Source organism: Lacerta agilis, chromosome 5, assembly GCF_009819535.1.
Source record: "Lacerta agilis isolate rLacAgi1 chromosome 5, rLacAgi1.pri, whole genome shotgun sequence".
Classification (NCBI taxonomy): Eukaryota; Metazoa; Chordata; class Lepidosauria; order Squamata; family Lacertidae; genus Lacerta; species Lacerta agilis.
The window spans coordinates 1,124,145-1,142,155 of NC_046316.1; the positions used below are offsets into that span (position 1 = coordinate 1,124,145).

The window sequence follows — 18,011 nt, forward strand, 5'->3', positions numbered from 1 at the left end:
GCATTATATTTATACTATAACAGAAAAAAATGAAGGGGAGGAAGTATCAGTCATGTGTAAAGATTTGAGGGAAAAGAGACATTAATTATATTATAATAGAAAAACTGGCAAATTTTTGTTGTAAGAAGCACATGGCCAAAGATGTGGGCGATTGTTGCAGGAAAGGAGGCAAGGCAACAACACCCACGGTACCTGCCGGAGATGTTTATTCTGCCGATGCCACTGGGCCCCAGCACCTACTTGGAGTTATGCCAGACTAACCTGCCAGCTCAAGGGAGGAAGTAAAAGAGATTTAAATCAATAGCATTTATTTATATCTGTGTGGATATAAACAGTTTTAAATGCATCTCCAGTAGTTTGGGGTTCCAAACACTAATGGTTCTGGAAAGATAATACTGCGCTTTGCTACACAAAGCAATACTGCCCTTTGCTACGAAGAGCCCTGACTCAGGAGGCAGAATCCAACACACACCGTACCTACACACACCTGCTGCCAGAGAAGCAAGGAGAAGCAGCTGTGGTGGTTTCTGGGTTCTGGCGAGATTGCAAAAGAGCCCCACAGAATCACACAGAAGTCTCCAGAGACCTTGTGAGGTTTCTTTTACAAAAATTATGTATACATTTTCCAAAATTACAATTAATCCAATATTTTCCAATTTACATTCCCTTGGCATTTGACTTCCCCTCCCCCTCCATGGTTTCCTCAGATTATCTATCACTGCTGCATATTATGGTTATTTTATACTTTCTTTCCCCCCATCTTATTCTCAGTATAACTTTTACTGCCGTCCTTATTCCAAATATGCTAGTGTTTTAACATGTTTACATGTGGGAATACGTTTTCAGGTGCTCCTGCACCTTGCCGCAGTTTGGTAACCTTCCGCGCTATGCACGGAAGGCAAGGAGATCAGGCAAAGGTTTGTTGCCTGGATCCCTCCGCGCTTGAGGCAAAGCGCACCAAAAAAGCCTTTGGTAACGGTCGGAAAGAAGTTTCCCGCCCGGAAACTCACCCAGATACAGTGTTGTGATTGGTTAATGATGATGTTATGACGTTGTTCAGTTTACTAATAAAAGGCCCCTGCTCTCTGTAGCAGTGTGTAGAGTGCGCGAGACAAGCCAAGAGAGAGAAAGCGAAAGAGAAGCCGCACAGAGCAGTAGAGCGCAACTTCACCATTGACTGCAGTCTCTTAGTCTTTGTTTATTTAGTCCTTTATTTTATTTTTGGCCGCCTTCTTAGTTTTGGCCACCTCTTTTATCCTTTCCTTTTTGGAACCTCAAGCCTTCGTAACTCCAGAGGAGCCTTCGTGACTCCAAAGAAACCTTTGGAACTCCAAATAACAATCTCACGACCTTCAGCTTCATAACCAGCAGACCCATTCACGGCCAGTGGGAGCAGGCACTCCGGAATTACTGGCTGTCCCAGATGCTGGTTATCCCCACATTTACAATAGCTTTTTAAAATTGTCTGCAAACATTTTCCAATCCTTCTTGAAGGCAGTCTCATCTTGCTCTCTAATTTTACTGGTTAAGCTTGCTAATTCAGCATATTCCATCAATTTCAACAGCCCCTCCTCTTTTGTGGGTACTGCGTCCTCCCGCTAGTTAGGGGCATATACTATTCCAACTGTGGTAGTTGTATACAGTAACAAATTCCTTTGGGTTTTTTGGTACATCTGCTCCAATTATCCCTAGAAGAAAACCTTCTGGTCTTTTTGGAAGAGTTTTCTTAAAAAAAAATTTATCTCATTGTTTATCATCTCCCAAAATCCCTTAGCTACTCTGCAAGTCCACCACATATGGTAAAATGTACGTTCTGCTTCTTTACATTTCCAACCAACACCTGATTCTGACTTGTACATCTTTGCTAATTTACTTGGTATCAAATGCCATCTATAAATCATTTTCATATAATTTTCCTTCAAAGCCTAACATGCTGTAAATTTCAAACCTATTTTCTACAGTTTCCCCCACATATCTAATTCTATATTGTGTCCCACATATCTTGCCCAGTGAATCATAGCCGATTTAACCATTTCATCTTTGGTTTCCCATTCTAAGAGAATCTTACACATCCCGGAAACTAATTTTTCTCTGTTTTCTATTAGTTCCCTTTCAAATTGGGAACTTTCATTGAGCAATTTTCATCGACCCCCATACCTTGCATGCAAAATGTCCCAGTTTCAATTCCTGGCATCTCAACAAGTAACAGGATGAGGATAGTACCTCTGCCCCTGTCATCAGAGAGCCACTATCGATCAGAACACAATAGACCAATGGTCTCATCCAGAATTACACAATTTAAGGCTCACAATCTTTAAAGGAGTATTAAACAAATTCCTGGAGGAGGATAGGCCTATTGGCCTCTATGAGCCATGTCAGCTAAATAGAACCCCCATGTCCAGGTGCCAGGGCCAGCCCACCCATGAGGCAAGGTGAGGTAACTGCCTCAGGTGGCAGGATCCACAGGGGCAGCAGATCCAGCCTACAAGGGTGCACTGCCTGCTGCTGCTGCTGTGGTGGTGGCAGAAATGGCTGCAGTGCACTCCTTGGAACCAAGATGTGCCCCCTCCTCAGCAGCCCCCCCTTAATTAAGTAAATCAATAAAAATACTTTATTAACTGAGGTTCTAACCCCCCAACATAAAACCTGACTACACCCGTGTGTCCTATTTTGTAGCTCGCTTCTGCTGTTCTTGGGCTGGCCCTGCCAGGTGCAGCATGCTTCTGGGTACCAGTTTATGGGGATCAATCAAAAGTAGGGCTGCTGTATTCATGCCCCGCTTATGGCTTCCCAGAGGCTCCTAGTTGGCCATTGCTGGAATCAGGATGCCACACTAGATGGACCTTTGTTCGGATCTGACAATTCACACACACACCCCGGCAGATGATTGGCTTTCGTTTGGAGGGGGGTCACAGGAGACTTGTGGTGCTTTTGTAGTAGTTTATTTATTCACAAATCTACAAATAGAGGTAGGTGGAAACAGAATAGCACTGCTAGTATGCAGTAGAGATGCACTGCCCCACATCTGCTGCATCCCAAGATTCTTTCTCTCCCCTTATCTCTGACTCTCCAAAGGGGATATTTCTTCCCAAATATACAGACCTTAGATCAGCCCCCTATAAGAAAACATCAGTTATCCATCCTGAGCAATCGCCTCAACAAAGGAAAGGTATGGCCAGAAGGATGGCTGCAAAACTGCACCCTGTTCAGGCAGCAAGCAGGGTGCAGAGTAGCTCCTACAGGGACCAGAGTTAACTTCCCTACTCCCTTCACAGCCTCTATACACAGATCAAGGAGAAATCTGTGTCAAGAAACAGTATTAATCCCAGTACAGACAAGCTTTAATGTCATATATTCTTGTAAGAAGGAGAGGTATTTTACTTGACACCAAAATATCTGGGTTGGTTGGGGCAGGGTGAGGTGGGGGTTAAAAAGAGAAAATGTGTATTTAATTTCCCTGGAAAAGCAGCAGGAAAGTTGAGAAGCAACATACTGTAATGCTAAGACCAGAAATCCTACTTTAGCAAAATAGAGTTTACCAGTACTGGGTATATTTGTAGCTATGCTGCTACTACCAGTAGAGGTCTCTCTTCCACTGGCCCAACACTTTGTTTTTCACTTTAAAAAAGACTATTTTAAACAAATCTACATACATGCATATATTAATGCAGGGATCAATTTAGCTACCATGGCTGCAAATGCACAAGCCTTTCATCTTGGAAAATTCATGATACTGGCAAACCATTATCTTCTGAATGGAGTATGGCATGTTTCTGCCCAGCTTCTGGGAGAAATGAGAAATAGCCTTGAGGTGGCAGCTCTGGATGCTTTTGGCAGGAAGAATATGGGTAGGCAAGGGAGATTTAGAAGGGTGGGAAAGGTAAAGGTGCCCCCAGGTGACTTGTTTATTTACCATTTGTCCTGATTTTTTTGTGGGGAAATTAGACAATGTTGGCTATTTAATGAGCATTTGTTTTTATTTTCTTGCAGGGAGCCAATGGGACTGTACCACTAGCTTTTTTGGTGGCCACCTTAGGTACCGTGAGGGAAGGATTCCCACCACCACCTGGATCTCTCCACCATCTCTCCACCTCTCTCTGCGGCTGTCCAGCTCTGCATTGCTACATTTCTTCAGGCTGCCTGTCCAGATCTATCCATGGTATATCCCCAAGCAGGATCTTGCTTTAGTTGGCTGGCTGGAGGGTAGCCTGTTCCTCTCCACCCACCCTACCCTTGGTGTTAATCTGAGTCTCCTGCTGCACTCCCAGGGTCCCAGCTATCTCAGACCTCTGCACACTGGCTGAGGGAATAGCCTCACTAATTGCTCTAAAACTTAGCATATATCTGGGCTGGGCAATGTCAGGATCCCAAAGAGCTCTGGTCTCAAGCTGAGCACATGCTTACACTCTAGCAGGAGAATGGATGGCATCCTATACAAATGGCCATAGACTTGGAAGATGCGCTAGGACAAAGACCGAACTTCTCCTGCAGAAGAAATATCTAGGCCAGGTTTCCTCAACCTTGGCCCTCCAGATGTTTTTGGCCTACAACTCCCATGATCCCTAGCTAGCAGGACCAGTGGTTAGGGATGATGGGAATTGTAGTCTCACAACATCTGGAGGGCCAAGGTTGAGGAAGCCTGATCTAGGCCTATCTGGTTTCATTGCTTTTTGGATTCATTCCAGGAAGGGTACGTGAAAACAAAACAAAACAAAAAAATCCTGGAAATTCCCTTCTGTATTTAAGATGTGGTAATGGTGGTGGCGGCAGAATGATGGGATCCTGGTGTGATTTTTGTTGGTCAATGAGAATTGTAGAGTTGGAAGGGACCCGGAGGGTCACCTAGACCACCCCCTGCAATCATTCACCCCGAATTTCAATTTGTATCCCTTCCCTAGATTATTTTCTGGGTGAACCCGGCACTGGGGTTTATTTCCCTGTTTGGATGGCTACTCCTCACGAGCACAGGAAACACAAAGCGGGTGAAGAGTTGCAATTTTCAATTTGTCTTTTGTACTAGGCACACACAAAAATGTTCATGGGAGCCTACAGACTGGTTTGCTGCCAACTAGGTTATACTCCGAATGGACCCATTGAAATTAGTAGCCCCAAGTGAGCCATGTTAAATGTCAGAGGGTCTACCCTGAGGCTAATATTGGATAAAATCTGTAGTTCCCCCATCTCAGTGCAGATGAAGTGAATCAGCATGCGTGGTTTATGAGGTCAAGCTGTTGGGAATTCCATTCCACCCTTGCTGCAGATACGTGGGAATGTTACATGTCACATGTCTGTTTACATTCCAGCACAGATTGCTGGAGTCCCATGAGCGGAACATCCGCTCTGTATTGCTTTTGTTTTCTCTCCCCCCAAGAAGAACGACAAGGAGAGAAGCCATGTTTTCTTTGTCCTGATTTATGTACAATAAATGTAGTCTAGTATCCACACCTCAAGCCAGATCTGTTGTGTGTTTACTCTGCTGAGTAATGTGTGCTCATGCATGCACAGCAGCGTGAGTCGCGGATGCACGTCGGAGGTGGATGACTGACGGATCTCCACAGTGGCAAGGCTGAGAAGGGAGACGCTCCGGCTGGGGCCAAGCCAGCTGGCTTTCCATCCCACGGTTCCGACACAAGCATGAGGTGGGCTTGGTAACCTGAAAGGTAAAGAATGGAAATGTTTTGTGACTAGACAAATAAGACCCACATTGGGTGCAAAGAGTACAAATTAAGAGCATTTGCAGATGATCTTGTAGTAACAGTAGAGAACCCATTGGTGAGTATACCAAGGGTATTGGAGAAATTGAATGAGTTTGGACAGGTAGCAGGATTTAAGCTAAACAAAAATAAAACGAAAGTATTGGTAAAAAAAATATGACTGAAAAAGATAAAAATGAATTACGACTAGCAACACAATTAACATTTGAAAAAAAGGTGAAACATCTGTGTGTATGGCTAACTGTTAAGAATAGAAACATATTTAAAGATAACTATGTAACAACTTGGAAAGAGATAAAGAGGAATTTGGAGATTTGGGGAAGAATGAATTTATCACTTTGGGGAAGAATTTCTGTTACAAATATGAATGTATTGTCAAGAATGTTGTTTTTGTTCCAGACAATACCTGTGGCTAGTGGGGAGGGACACTTCAAGCAATGGCAAAAAGATATAACTAAATTTAGCTGGCAAGGGAAGAAACCAAGGTTTAAATATAAACTATTAACAGATGACAAAGAAAGAGGGGGCTTCTGTCAGGTCTAAAATTGTATTATAAGACATCTTGTCTCTGCTGGCTAAAGGAATGGATAACTTTAAAAAAACACACAGAGATATTAGACCTTGAAGGTTATGACAACAGATCTGGATGGCATGCATATTTGTGGTATGAAAAGACCACAGTGCATAAAGGTTTTTTAAATCATGTAATAAGAAAAGCATCTATGGTATATGGGAAAAGTATAAAAATCTGTTGGAACACCATGGTGGTTTTCTCCAATAGAAGCAAAATCCTTAAAGGTTAACGCAAAAGCTGAATGGGCAACTTATAAAGAGTTGCTCTCTGAGGGAGAACAACAATTGAAATTAAAAAGCATGGAAGATATAAGACAGTTAGTCACAGATTCGTTGCAATATCATCAAGTAAATGGTGTGTTTAAAGCAGATAAGAAAAGAGGATTTCATACAGAATTTTCAAGGTCCGAAAAGGAATTACTGGAAAATAATGAGAAACTATTATCTAGAATGTATAAATTGTTGCTAGAATGGCCTACAAAAGACAAAGAAGTCAAATCAGTAATGATAAAATGGGCACAAGATATAGGCCATAATATTCAACTTGAGTCTTGGGAAAACTATGGAGAGAAAATTTAAAATTTACATTGTGCTGTTCAATGAAGGAAAACTATATGAAAATGATGTACCGATGGTATTTAACACCACTAAAATTAGCAAAGGTGTGTAGAACTGCTTCTAATGTATGTTGGAAATGTAAAGAAAAAGAAGACGCATTCTACCATATGTGTTGGACGTGCAAAGTAACAAAAGCATTCTGGGAAATGATATATAATGAATTGAAGAAAATGTTTAAAATAACATTTGTGGGGAAAAACCAGATACTTTTTTTACTAGGCATTTTTTTTTAACAGAATTTATTAGCATTTTCATAATATAACACAAACCCAACCCCACACCTACAAATACCAAAACAAATACAAATACACATAATGTCAGGATTCTTCTTATCTATATACCTTACAAAAAAAAAATTCTAGTTCTGAATCTTGACGTTTGACTTCCCCCGCCTATACACCTTCGGTTTTAAATCAATATACTATTTCCTTAACAACTTTTCTCTATAAAAAATTTAACTTTACTTAAAAAGAAAAAACACAATTGTCTTAATCTTTGCATTATAACCTAAATCTTAACCAAGTATTCTTATAGCTAAACTTATTTCTTCTATCCTTTATCATGCTGCTTTTAACTTAAAATTCAATATCTCCTTACTTATTTAAAATAAACTTGTAATTAACAGACTTCACACTCCGATTTCGGGTACCATGGCAGACCATTCAGATTATACATTTAATACTTCAACCCACTCCCCCTCTGTCCATTGTCTTTTTCTGTCTTTCACCAGAACCGGATCTCCCATTATCTTCTTCTGAATGTCCACAGATCCAGGCTGCATCCACAACAAACCTTGCATCGAGCTTCAGGATATTCATCCCCTCCATTCTGGGTTTCTCCGTTTCTTTGTGCCATACTTCTTCTTCTTGTAGAAATCTTAATTCCATGTCCCTTGCCCCCGAGCTGCCACCTCGGAGTCTGGATATTGTAAATTTTCCCGTTCCAGGGCTGCCACCCCCAGAAACCGGCCCCCCTTCCATTCGGAGTTGCCCAGCCATCTCAGACCATCCTTCAAACACCTCTCCCAGCTCTTTGCAAAAGTTTGTTTCCATTGTGTAGAACTTTTGAAAAGCCTCTTCTGTGGAAAATAAGTTCTTTCCATTTATAATTCCACTCAAAACTTGTAGTTTTCGATTAAGCAGTTCCAGTTGAAAGACAGTAAGCATTTCCTCATCCTCCAAATCAGAGTACAATACCAGCGCGAGCGCAAAATCCAGCATCTTGGGGGGGAGGGTGAGTATCAAGTTTCAGTTCCTGTCTCTTCCTTCCTTTGTTTCAGTTTTTTCCCACGAAAGTCCAAGTCGTCGCCATTTCTCCGATGCCGGAGTATAAAGACCAAAACTTCAAATGGAGATATTTTTTCCCCAGTTAACCCCCGAAGGGAAATCTCAACAGTCTCAGTTTTCAATTTCCAGATACTTTCTGTCGATTATTGTAGCAGCAGTCACTTAAAGAGTTAATTCCTTTCATCTCCCGAAGGGAGGGAGGCGGGCTGCCTTTCTTCTTTCCCCCAGATCGTTCCAGGAATACAAAGAGTCAATCAATTACTCACCGCCTCTGGGTTCTCAACACTCACTAAAGACAGGTAGAACTTAGATGCTCATCACAGGCTTTGTCGCCGCATTTACATCCCGGTTGGGGCATGTCCCCTATAGCCCGGCTCCGTCGTCCCTTCACCCCCACTCCCCCTTTACAGGGGGAGCGGGGGAAGGGTTCGGAGCCACAACGGGCACAGCCGGGGAGCCCAGGGAGCGGGACGCTCTTCCCGCACCCCAACCGGAGCCCCGCTTTGCGGTAGCGGGGCTCCTAACCCCCGGGATGGACTGGGTGCTTCGCAGCCGAAGCAGCCCACGACCACCCGCAATGGCGTCAGCTGCCGGAAGTCCTTTACTAGGTATTTTAGGTACAGAGATTCTGAGACAGCAGAAAAGACCTTTTATGTATGTGACGACAGCAGCGTACACACTACTGGCCCAGAGATGGAAAGATGATAAAGTTCCAACCAAAGAGGAGTGGCTGAAGAAGATGATGGACTATGCCAAAATGGCGAAATTGACCGGGAGAATCAGAAACCAGGCTGAGAAGTAGTTTAGGAAGGAATGGGGAAAATTTTCAGTCTATTTAAGAGAACAATATAAACAACTAAAAACTTTGGCAGGATTAGAGTAATACTTGTAAAAGGCAAAATATAATGGAAAAGTTAATAATAGATATAAAAAATTGGGGAGGGGGGATAAGCTGAAGAAAAAGGGATTGGCAATGAAAACCAGAGAAGGGGGGGGGAGTCAAGGGATTCTGAGAATCCTAAATGTGAAGGTGAATGATATAATAATAATAATAATAATAATAATAATAATAATAATAATAATAAATCATTTCCCAGAAGGCTTTTGCAATCTTACAAGACCACCACATATGAACAAAGGCACCTTCTTTCTCTTAACATTTTACAATTTTTTGCAAATACTGGATTCAGACTTATACATTTTAGCTAGCTTACTAGGCGTCAAATACCACATCATCTTCATGTAATTTTCTTTTAATGTATAGCAAGCTGTGAATTTTAAATCTCCATTCCAAAGTCTTTCTCACGCTGTCATGTCAATATTATGATCTATATTTATTTCCCAGTGTATCCTTGATGATTTGACCATTTCATCCTGTTTGCCATTCTAGTAATAATTTACACATTTTAGACATTACCTTTTGATTATTCTTTAGCAGGTCTTCTCCTAATTGAGAGGTTTGAACTGTAAAACCATTTTTCTTATCAATCTTAAATATCTCATTTAGTTGGCAATATTGTAGCCAACTTGTTAATATTCCACTTATTTCTTCATACTTCTTTAGTTTAACCTCCCCTTCCACCTTTATTAACAACTCCCTGTATGTTACGTAGTCCTCTTTCCTCTTCCATATTCTTTTTTCCCCTTTTCTTTTTTACTGCTATGGCTTCTACTGGTGAGAGCCACATTGGCGTTTTATTTTCCAGCAAGTTTTTATATTTATCCCATAATCTATATAATTTTTCCTAATTATATGATTGATGAAACCTTTATGCATTCCAGTTTTCCCATACCACAAGTATTAATATTAATTAATTAATTAATATCATGTCCTTCTAGGTTCAAAATCTGCCTATTCTTCAATAAAAACCACTCCTTTAACCAGCAAAGACAGGATGCCTCATAGTATAATCATAAATCACTGGGAAATGTTAAAGAAGTACTTTACTCTCACTCACCTCACAGAATGTTTGTTGTGGGGGAGGAAGGGAAAGGAGATTGTTAGCCACTTTGAGACTCCTTACGGGGAGTGAAAGTCGGGATATCAAGTCCAAACTCTTCTACTACTGCTACTACTACTCTCACATATTGAAGCTAAGAGAACTGCACCGAGGACATGCATTGAAGGCATATGATGCCACAATCTTACTAAAGTCAAGCATCTCTGGGTCTGCACAGTGCCTGGCTGGGAGATTTGCCTGGGTACCCTGTGGGTGCCACTTTGAGTTCCACAGGGAAAGGAGGGAGATATAAATGCAGTAAGTAAATAAACTTTAATAGGATTATATATTTACAGTGCCATTCTAGTCAGATGCAAGCGCAATGAGGCTCACTTCTAAGTGAGGACTCATCCACACTTCCACTTGTCCTGCTTTCCCCTGAGAAAACCCACTGTTTACCCCTGAATCGGAACAAACATCAATCACTTTTTCTGCGGATTGGCATTTGTTCTGATTCAGAGGTAAACAGTGGCCGTCCCTGTGGAAAGTGGGGGACAGCCACAAAACCACTTGGAAACTTGGGACAAGTGGGAAGCCTCTTGAATCCATGCTTTCTAGGAAGTGAAAGTGGAAGCCCTGAGTATGGCTAGGACTGCAGCTTCAGTCTCTAATCTTTTCCCCTAGAGGAATATCTATACTGTATATAAAATCGTAAAAGGTGGGTGTTTGTGCTGTACCACCTTTCTCCGTAACCGCTTGACCGATTTGCTTCAAATTTGGACACAACGTTCCATGGGCATATAGGAAGGATCTTACGTAGTTAAGATTGCAAAAATAGACACTTAACCCAGGTAAAAATTGGATTTTGTGCCAAAAAACACAGCACACTCCAGTGGACGGAATGCAGCATAACACACTAAAAAGTCTCAAACCCCTCCTCCTCCTGTTACTACGTCACTACCTCCAGCCAATAGAGGGGCACGCCGCTCACAAATGCCGCTGCTGTCTCCGGTGGCAGCTGTAGACCCACGCAGGCAGGAACAACTGTTTGTGTGGTTGGCGGCCATGGCTCCATCGGGTGGGGAGGAAAAGTGAAACAAAACATCACTTCTGCCATCTGCGGTGTTACCTCGGCCACCTACAGAGCCAGGACGGGCAGAAACGGCACTCTCAAACCTTTCAAGTTTCCGATGCCGCCTCCACTTACAAAACAGCCAGGGATGGTGGAAACGAAACTTCCCGTCATTGGCGGCAGTGGCAGTAGCGGCTGTAGAGCCGGTAAGGAAACCATGCATCCTCAACTTCAACAAGAAAAAGTGTCGGTAAGCATACACGTCCACTTTTGCACTGCACCTCCCTTTCCCATTTCACCAAATCAGCCACAGCAACGCGTGGCCGGGCCAGCTAGTACTGTAAAATGAGCAAGTTGTTTCCAACTGCTCACTATGCTCTGGCAGTGGCCGATGGATAGACATGTATTAGGATTATTGACAAATGCTCAATTAAAAAAAGGAAATAAATTATTTAACAGATTAAAAACTTTTATGTAAACCTACTGCTTGTACCCTAAAATATTTTTAAAAAACCAAAAAACCAAACCCTTCACTCCATGTCATTACGTTTTGAGACCAGAGGGTTGCAAGGGAGATGGATGCTGGAGCCAGCATGGTGCAAGTGCACAGTTGTCCCAGCGTAGGACACCTCCACCACCAGAAGGACTATCCACTCAGCAACATGTGCTTCCATGGTGCTGGCTGCAGCATGCCATGCCTCCGCCTATCACTGCCTAGAGGTAAAAGCAAGAAGGCATATCCCACCCTTCCCCTGCTACACCTCGGCAGCGGGCAATTTCACCTCTCCAGCTTCCACTGCCTATAAGGGCCTCTGCACTTGTTACTCATTATCCGCTCCTGTGTGAAGAACATTGCTTTTGGCTTAAAATGGCTTTATGTGCAATGTCTAGCCACTGTCATTTTTAAGTTCTCGTTCTAAACATGAGAAATAGAAAATATTCTTTTGGTGTTCGGGTAAAAGTGCCCTGGGATGAAGAAGCAAAACTAGGGCACCATCCAGAATTTAAACAACATGCCCAAAGGATAGGCAGCAAGTCTGAACTGCAGGAAACTGGTTCTCCCTCCTGCGTTCCAGTCCGGCGCCATGGCCACATCCCCCCCCCCAAATAGATCTGAATGAGATTAAAGAAATAAATTTCAAAGACAGAAAAAGTAAAGCAGACAAAGAGGCTTCTTTAATTACCACACAGAGAAGAATCCTCTGTCCGTTGCTAGATCTTACTCACCACTCCCCATCCTTGGGAAACCCTCAGTAAGCCAGAGGGAAACTCCCATGTTGACTGATGGTTAATTGTAAGGCAGTTTTAAAAAGATGATGGGAGGGAGAGATATCTGGGGGTGGTGAGTTTTTTGCATTGTCTTGTTTTTTGTAGTGCAGCCTGATCCTCTGCATGCTTACTTGGAAGTAAAGCCTTGCTGAGTTCTACACAACCTAAGTCATGTATTGACTTGAGTTGCTTTGAAGGAGAGAGAAAACGTTTATTTTTGTCACTGGTTTTTTAAAAAAAGGTTATCACCAGCACCATAATTTATATAATGCTTTACAATGTTCAGTGGGTGTGATATACACTACTGTATCTTGTTACAACCTCATGGTGACCCTGCAAGAAGCTGAGGCTAGAGATGACCCAAGACCACCTATTGAATATACCGTATATACCCGAGTATAAGCCGACCCGAATATAAACCGAGGCACCTAATTTTCCTACAGAAACCTGGGAAAGCTTATTGACTCAAGTATAAGCCGGTTCACCTTTGCCGCTGTGGAGGAGGAGGAGGAACAAGCAGCCCGAAAGCAGCCCTTTGGGCTGCTCCTTCCTCTTCCTCCTTTGCAGAGTTTGCATTTATGCGAGCAGTTCAGGAATGGAACAAGCTGCCTGGGGAGAGTAAAGAACCGCCATTCTTGTACACTTCTTAAGGAATGGTTGACTGGGGAGAGTGTGTGGCGGCACGAGCGGAGAGAAAGGGCTTCTTTCTCGCCGCCCCCACCGGCCGCCTCACTCGAGTATAAGCCGAGGGCAGCTTTTTCAGCATAAAAAATGTACTGAAAAACTAGGCTTATACTCAAGTATATACAGTAGGTGAGATTTGAAGCAGGCAGTTATTGCTCTGGAGTTCAGCCTTTTATCCACCACATTTAGCTCCACGTTTCACCACATCCTTCTGGAACTAGAATTGCCATCTCTTTTCTAATGTCTTTTTCTATGTCTTTATAAACTTTGTTTTAACCACCCTGCCAAATCGACTAGAGGGCTACCATTGTTCTGTTTCTGATGGCAACAAGGTGAGGGGTGTGGCTGGACGCTCCCAAGGAGCCATAAGGGCAATGGCCAACCCCTTCTGTCTGTACTGAGAAGCAAACTGCCTCTGAACAAATAGCCGCCGCCGCCACCCCACACACACTGACAGACCCACCATCCATGAATCTATCTCTCTGTTGTTTTATACATGTCATGTAAGCCAGTGGTCATCACTATACTGAATTCCATCATTCACTTGCACATTTTGTGAAGAAAAAGAAGAGGAGGAGGAGGAAAAGAAGCTTTCCCTTTCAGCGTGTCAGGCTGCTGTTAACAACACAGGTGCAAGTCCAGTCAAAAGGGTAGTTGTCAACTTGCATTAACCAACAAACATAGAATTTCTGACCTGTCAGCCATTCACCCAATCACAACAAAGCTTACCACCTTCTGTTCTGATTGTTCTCTATCATCCCGCCTCTTTCTTGCATGGAGAAATTCCACATCCACCAAATTATTAACTGTTTGGTCACCCCACCCCTGCAACACACTCCTTGCTTGCCATCCATGGTAGTAATGAGGGAGCAGGGGCAACAGCTGTGAGGATAGAACATTGCAAAAAAGGTCTCTGTCCACTCAAGAGAGTTAACATGGGTGTTGAGTCAAGGGGGTGGGAAAAGGTGAGGGGGAGAGCCCCACAATCTCCTGCCAAAGGATTTCAGGTTATAAATCTGGGAGAGAAATTCTGGAAAGCTGCTGTCAGTTAGTGTCAGCTCTAGGCTAGATGGACAATTTAGTATGTTTGTTCAATATATTGAATATGTGTTGCTTGTGGGTTGTTTCTGTGGGGAAGCTTTGTTGTGTTTTTCTTCTCTTCATAAAAAATGTAAATCATTGGAAATAATGATACCCACACCCTATCGGGATTATGTTTTCAAATTGCAAACCACACAGCCAGGCACCACTGATTGTAACTTATTTTAATTCTGAAATTGGGGTTCTGATTTAGGTAAAGATTGTTAGCAAAGTTAGCAGCGTGGGGTGCACAATATATAGTTTACACTGGTTTAGTTATGACACTGGCAGCAGGGATTCCCAAAGCAGCACATGGGATGGCAGCCTTACTTTGAAGTCTAAATCAGTGGAAGTTACTCACAGTAAGGAGATCGCCACAGCTCTGTGAGACTGAGCACCATTGACCTCAATGGCTGGCTTCTGCAGAAACACACTTGATTCAAATGACCCTCCAAACTACGTACGGTATTGTTGCTATCAGGGCAAATTCGGTCTTGCTGGGAAGTAAATCCCACTGAAGTCGATTTGACTAGGTACCACGTGAGCTAAACGTGCTCTGGAGAATGTGGACTCTGGCCAGCCACAAAGCCTTCAAGGCGAAATCAACGTGTCGGTCTCTACCAGTGGCTCTGAGGCTGCAGCGCTTTTGCTTCTCTCCCTGTCGGAACACAGGGGCCGCCGCGCTCCCTGTCTTGTCAACAGTCCAACGCCAATTGCCTCCTTCCTTCGTTTTTCTCTTAACTACGCGGGGGGGGGGGCACGACGAGAGCGGGGCTGTCTGCTTATGTCTGCATCGGTCACCTAAGCCACATACTGAGAGCGAACAAGAGGCGGGCAGGATCTTTGCATTTGCAGGCCTCCAAGCACCGGGCTGAGGGAGGAGGCCGCTCTCTTCCATTCAAATTGCCTGCCTGGACCAATGGGCGAGCAAGGAGGTCAGGCTAGCGAACGGGAGCTCCGCCCCCTCTCGGTCCCGCCCCGCCCTGTTTGGCGGAGCCGCCTTAACAAGGGGAAGAGGCAGCAGCCGTCGCCAATGGCTGCCGGAGTCCTTCGCGGCTCGGCCCCCCGCCCCCGTTTGGCGACGCCAAGTGTGGCCCGAGGCGGGCGAGGCAGCAGGCTTACGCGAGATCAAGTCCCGCTGCGCCGCGTAGAGGTCGGGAAGAGGTTCCGCTGAATTCAGCGGGACGCAGCGGGCAACGGCAGCTCCCCGTCGGATTCAAGGGGATCCGGCTTGTGGGGCTGCCCCCCTCACAGTCCGCGTGCTTATGCGGGAGTAAGGCTCTTCGAAACCCTCAAGGGGGCTTGTTTCCGACTCGCAAACCTGCCCAGTACACGTTCCTCTCTGTGTGTGTCCACGGCTCTCCGTGTTCCGCGCTCGCATTCTCGTGCGCGCTTGCACAAGTGAGCTTAGAGCGGGGTTTATTCGGAGCAAACGTGCGCAGCAACGTTCTCCCGTGCACGCAGCCCCTCGTGCGCGCATCTGTTTTTGGATGTGAATCCCACCAGATAGGAAGCGCGGGCAGATCTGCAGCCGGGGTTCAAACCTCATAGGAAAGCGGCGGGTGCGGTTACGTCGGGTCCGCTTGAAAATATTGTCTCCAAAAATTAAAATTCGACCTGATGAAATCCGCGGGGTTTCAACCGCTGCGATGTGAGGGAGCGGAGGAGGGACAGGAAGAGCGGCTCCGCTGGGCAACATTGTAAACGCCATGATTGTTGTTACACTTTTGCACGGGGCGGCGAAGAGTTACAACTGCGCGCCTTCCTCGTCTCCCGCCCTCCTCCTCCTCCCCCCTTTACTTTTGAATTTTCATTTCTTGGCCTGAGGAGGTGGGGGAGGGGCGGGCTTCTTCGCTCTGGCGTTTCTCCTCCCCCCCCTTTCTGGGATTCAAGCGCAAAGGCAGAAAACGCATCTCGGCTTCTCCGCTCGAGTCGAGAGAAACAGGAACTCGGCGGGAGGGGCGGCCGCTTTCTCGCCCTCCCTGGCCGCCGCGCCTGCTGTTTGCCCTTCTCCGCAAACAACTACTAATCTGGGCGGGGCACCCCACGCAGCCCCAGAGTGCAGCCCAGTTTACTCGGGAGTAAGCGCCGCTGGTTCCAATGGGGCTTGCTTCTAAGTAGGCGCGTGTTGCCTTTGCCCTCCTCTCTTCGGCGTTTCGCACTGAGCTCAAGAATGCTCCCTCTCGGCCGCCCCGCGTCCCATTTGCTTTTAAGCTGATGCAGAGAGAATCAGACCCACTACATGGGGCGTTTTCCCCTCTCAGACCCTCCCGAAGTCACACTTTGCGCCTTCTGTCTCTGGCCTGAGAAATCCTTCCCGATGGTAGCTCGTTTCCTTTCATAAAATGGGGCCTCTGCTAAGGAGAGCAGGATTACTCTTCCCCTTTCCACACACCCTCCTGGCGAACCTGCTTCAACTCTTTTCGCTGACGGTGCGAGAACCAATGTTTAGATCCCCGGTTTTTTTTTGGGGGGGGGTGACTATAATGAACGGAGCGGCGGTGTCTCCGTTAATGTGGCCTCTCGGTTGTTCGTCGCCGGGCGGCTCTGCCGAATGTGTGGCTTGCCTGACGTGAGGGGATTTTTCAAGGAAACGTGGCCTGGAAAAAAGAGGCGCTTGGGGGGTCTTCGGTTCGCCTCAGTTTGGGGCTTTGGGAGGAGAGGCTCGAGCCCAGGGACTCCTGGCAGGAGGACGAGGGAAAGCGATTTTTTTTTTTTTACAGAAAAGCACTGAGGGCCGCTTCGGAGGGGGGGGGGGAGAAGCAGCCCTCAGTGCTTTTCTGTAAAAAAAAAAAAAAAAAAAACCGCTTTCCCTCGTCCTGAGCTGTGTAGCAGCGACCGAGAGCGAGGAAACAGTAGGATGGTTTTCTGCCTCGATTGGAGGGTAGCCAGTCTCAACCGAGATCGGACCTGGGTGGGGCAAGAGGGACCCCCAATCCTGGCCAGAACCTCCATTTATCCTCACCACAACCCCAAGCAGGTGAGCCAGGCTGAGAGAGAGTGACAGGCCCAAGGTCACCCAGGGGGAAGCTTTAAGTGTGGGTGTCAAAAGGCCATGCAACCTGTTGACATAGTTTAAATTGTGTGATTTCACTTTTTCATTACAGAATTATTAAAAGTCGCTACTCCTGTGATTACTTGTCCAGTGGGGTGCGGTTGTAGAAATGGGCACTTGCAGCACTGAGCAACTTCTTAAATGAAGGCAGGTGCAATATAAGCAGAACTGGTGGGTATGCATTTATTTATTTTTCTTAAATTTATATAGGTATACCACTTGAAGTAGAAAAGCTCAAAGTGGGGGCCCATCCGAGCAGGAGTCAGTGCCAGAGGAGACAGATACATCCACAGCTTGTCACTCAGTGTTACTACAAAATATGTCCCACTGAGTTTAGTGGGGTTTACTCAAATGCCCATGTGGATGTGATTGTAGGTGCCAGTAGTAACATACTGTATTCCCCCACACATTCAGGAAGCAATTGCTGATATTTACAGCTCCACAAGCTTTCCCCTCCACCCACCTTTGGAAAGTATTCTTTCTTGATAAAATAGAAAGAAGGACAAAGAGAGCAGACTAGAACTTTGCAGAAATGGTTTTACTAAGCCCCTATCTATATGTCCACATTAATCATTTGAGAGGACTCCAGACATACTAAGGGATGGTGGGCCTGCTGGAATGGTTTACTTCATTACATTTGTAAAGGTAAAGGACCCCTGACAGCTAAGTCCAGTCACGAATGACTCTGGGGTTGCGGCACTCATCTTGCTTTACAGGCCA

The 18,011-nt window shown here is 45.0% G+C and overlaps 1 long non-coding RNA gene across 1 annotated transcript; it reads right to left on the reverse strand.

Moving 5' to 3' along the window:
- Positions 1 to 5,394: 5,394 nt before the first annotated feature.
- Positions 5,395 to 15,147, reverse strand: LOC117046422. Its single transcript, XR_004426576.1, has 2 exons — positions 14,598 to 15,147; positions 5,395 to 5,653 (listed from the first exon to the last, which is right to left on the reverse strand). It is a non-coding gene; the product is annotated as an uncharacterized LOC117046422 (long non-coding RNA).
- Positions 15,148 to 18,011: the final 2,864 nt, after the last annotated feature.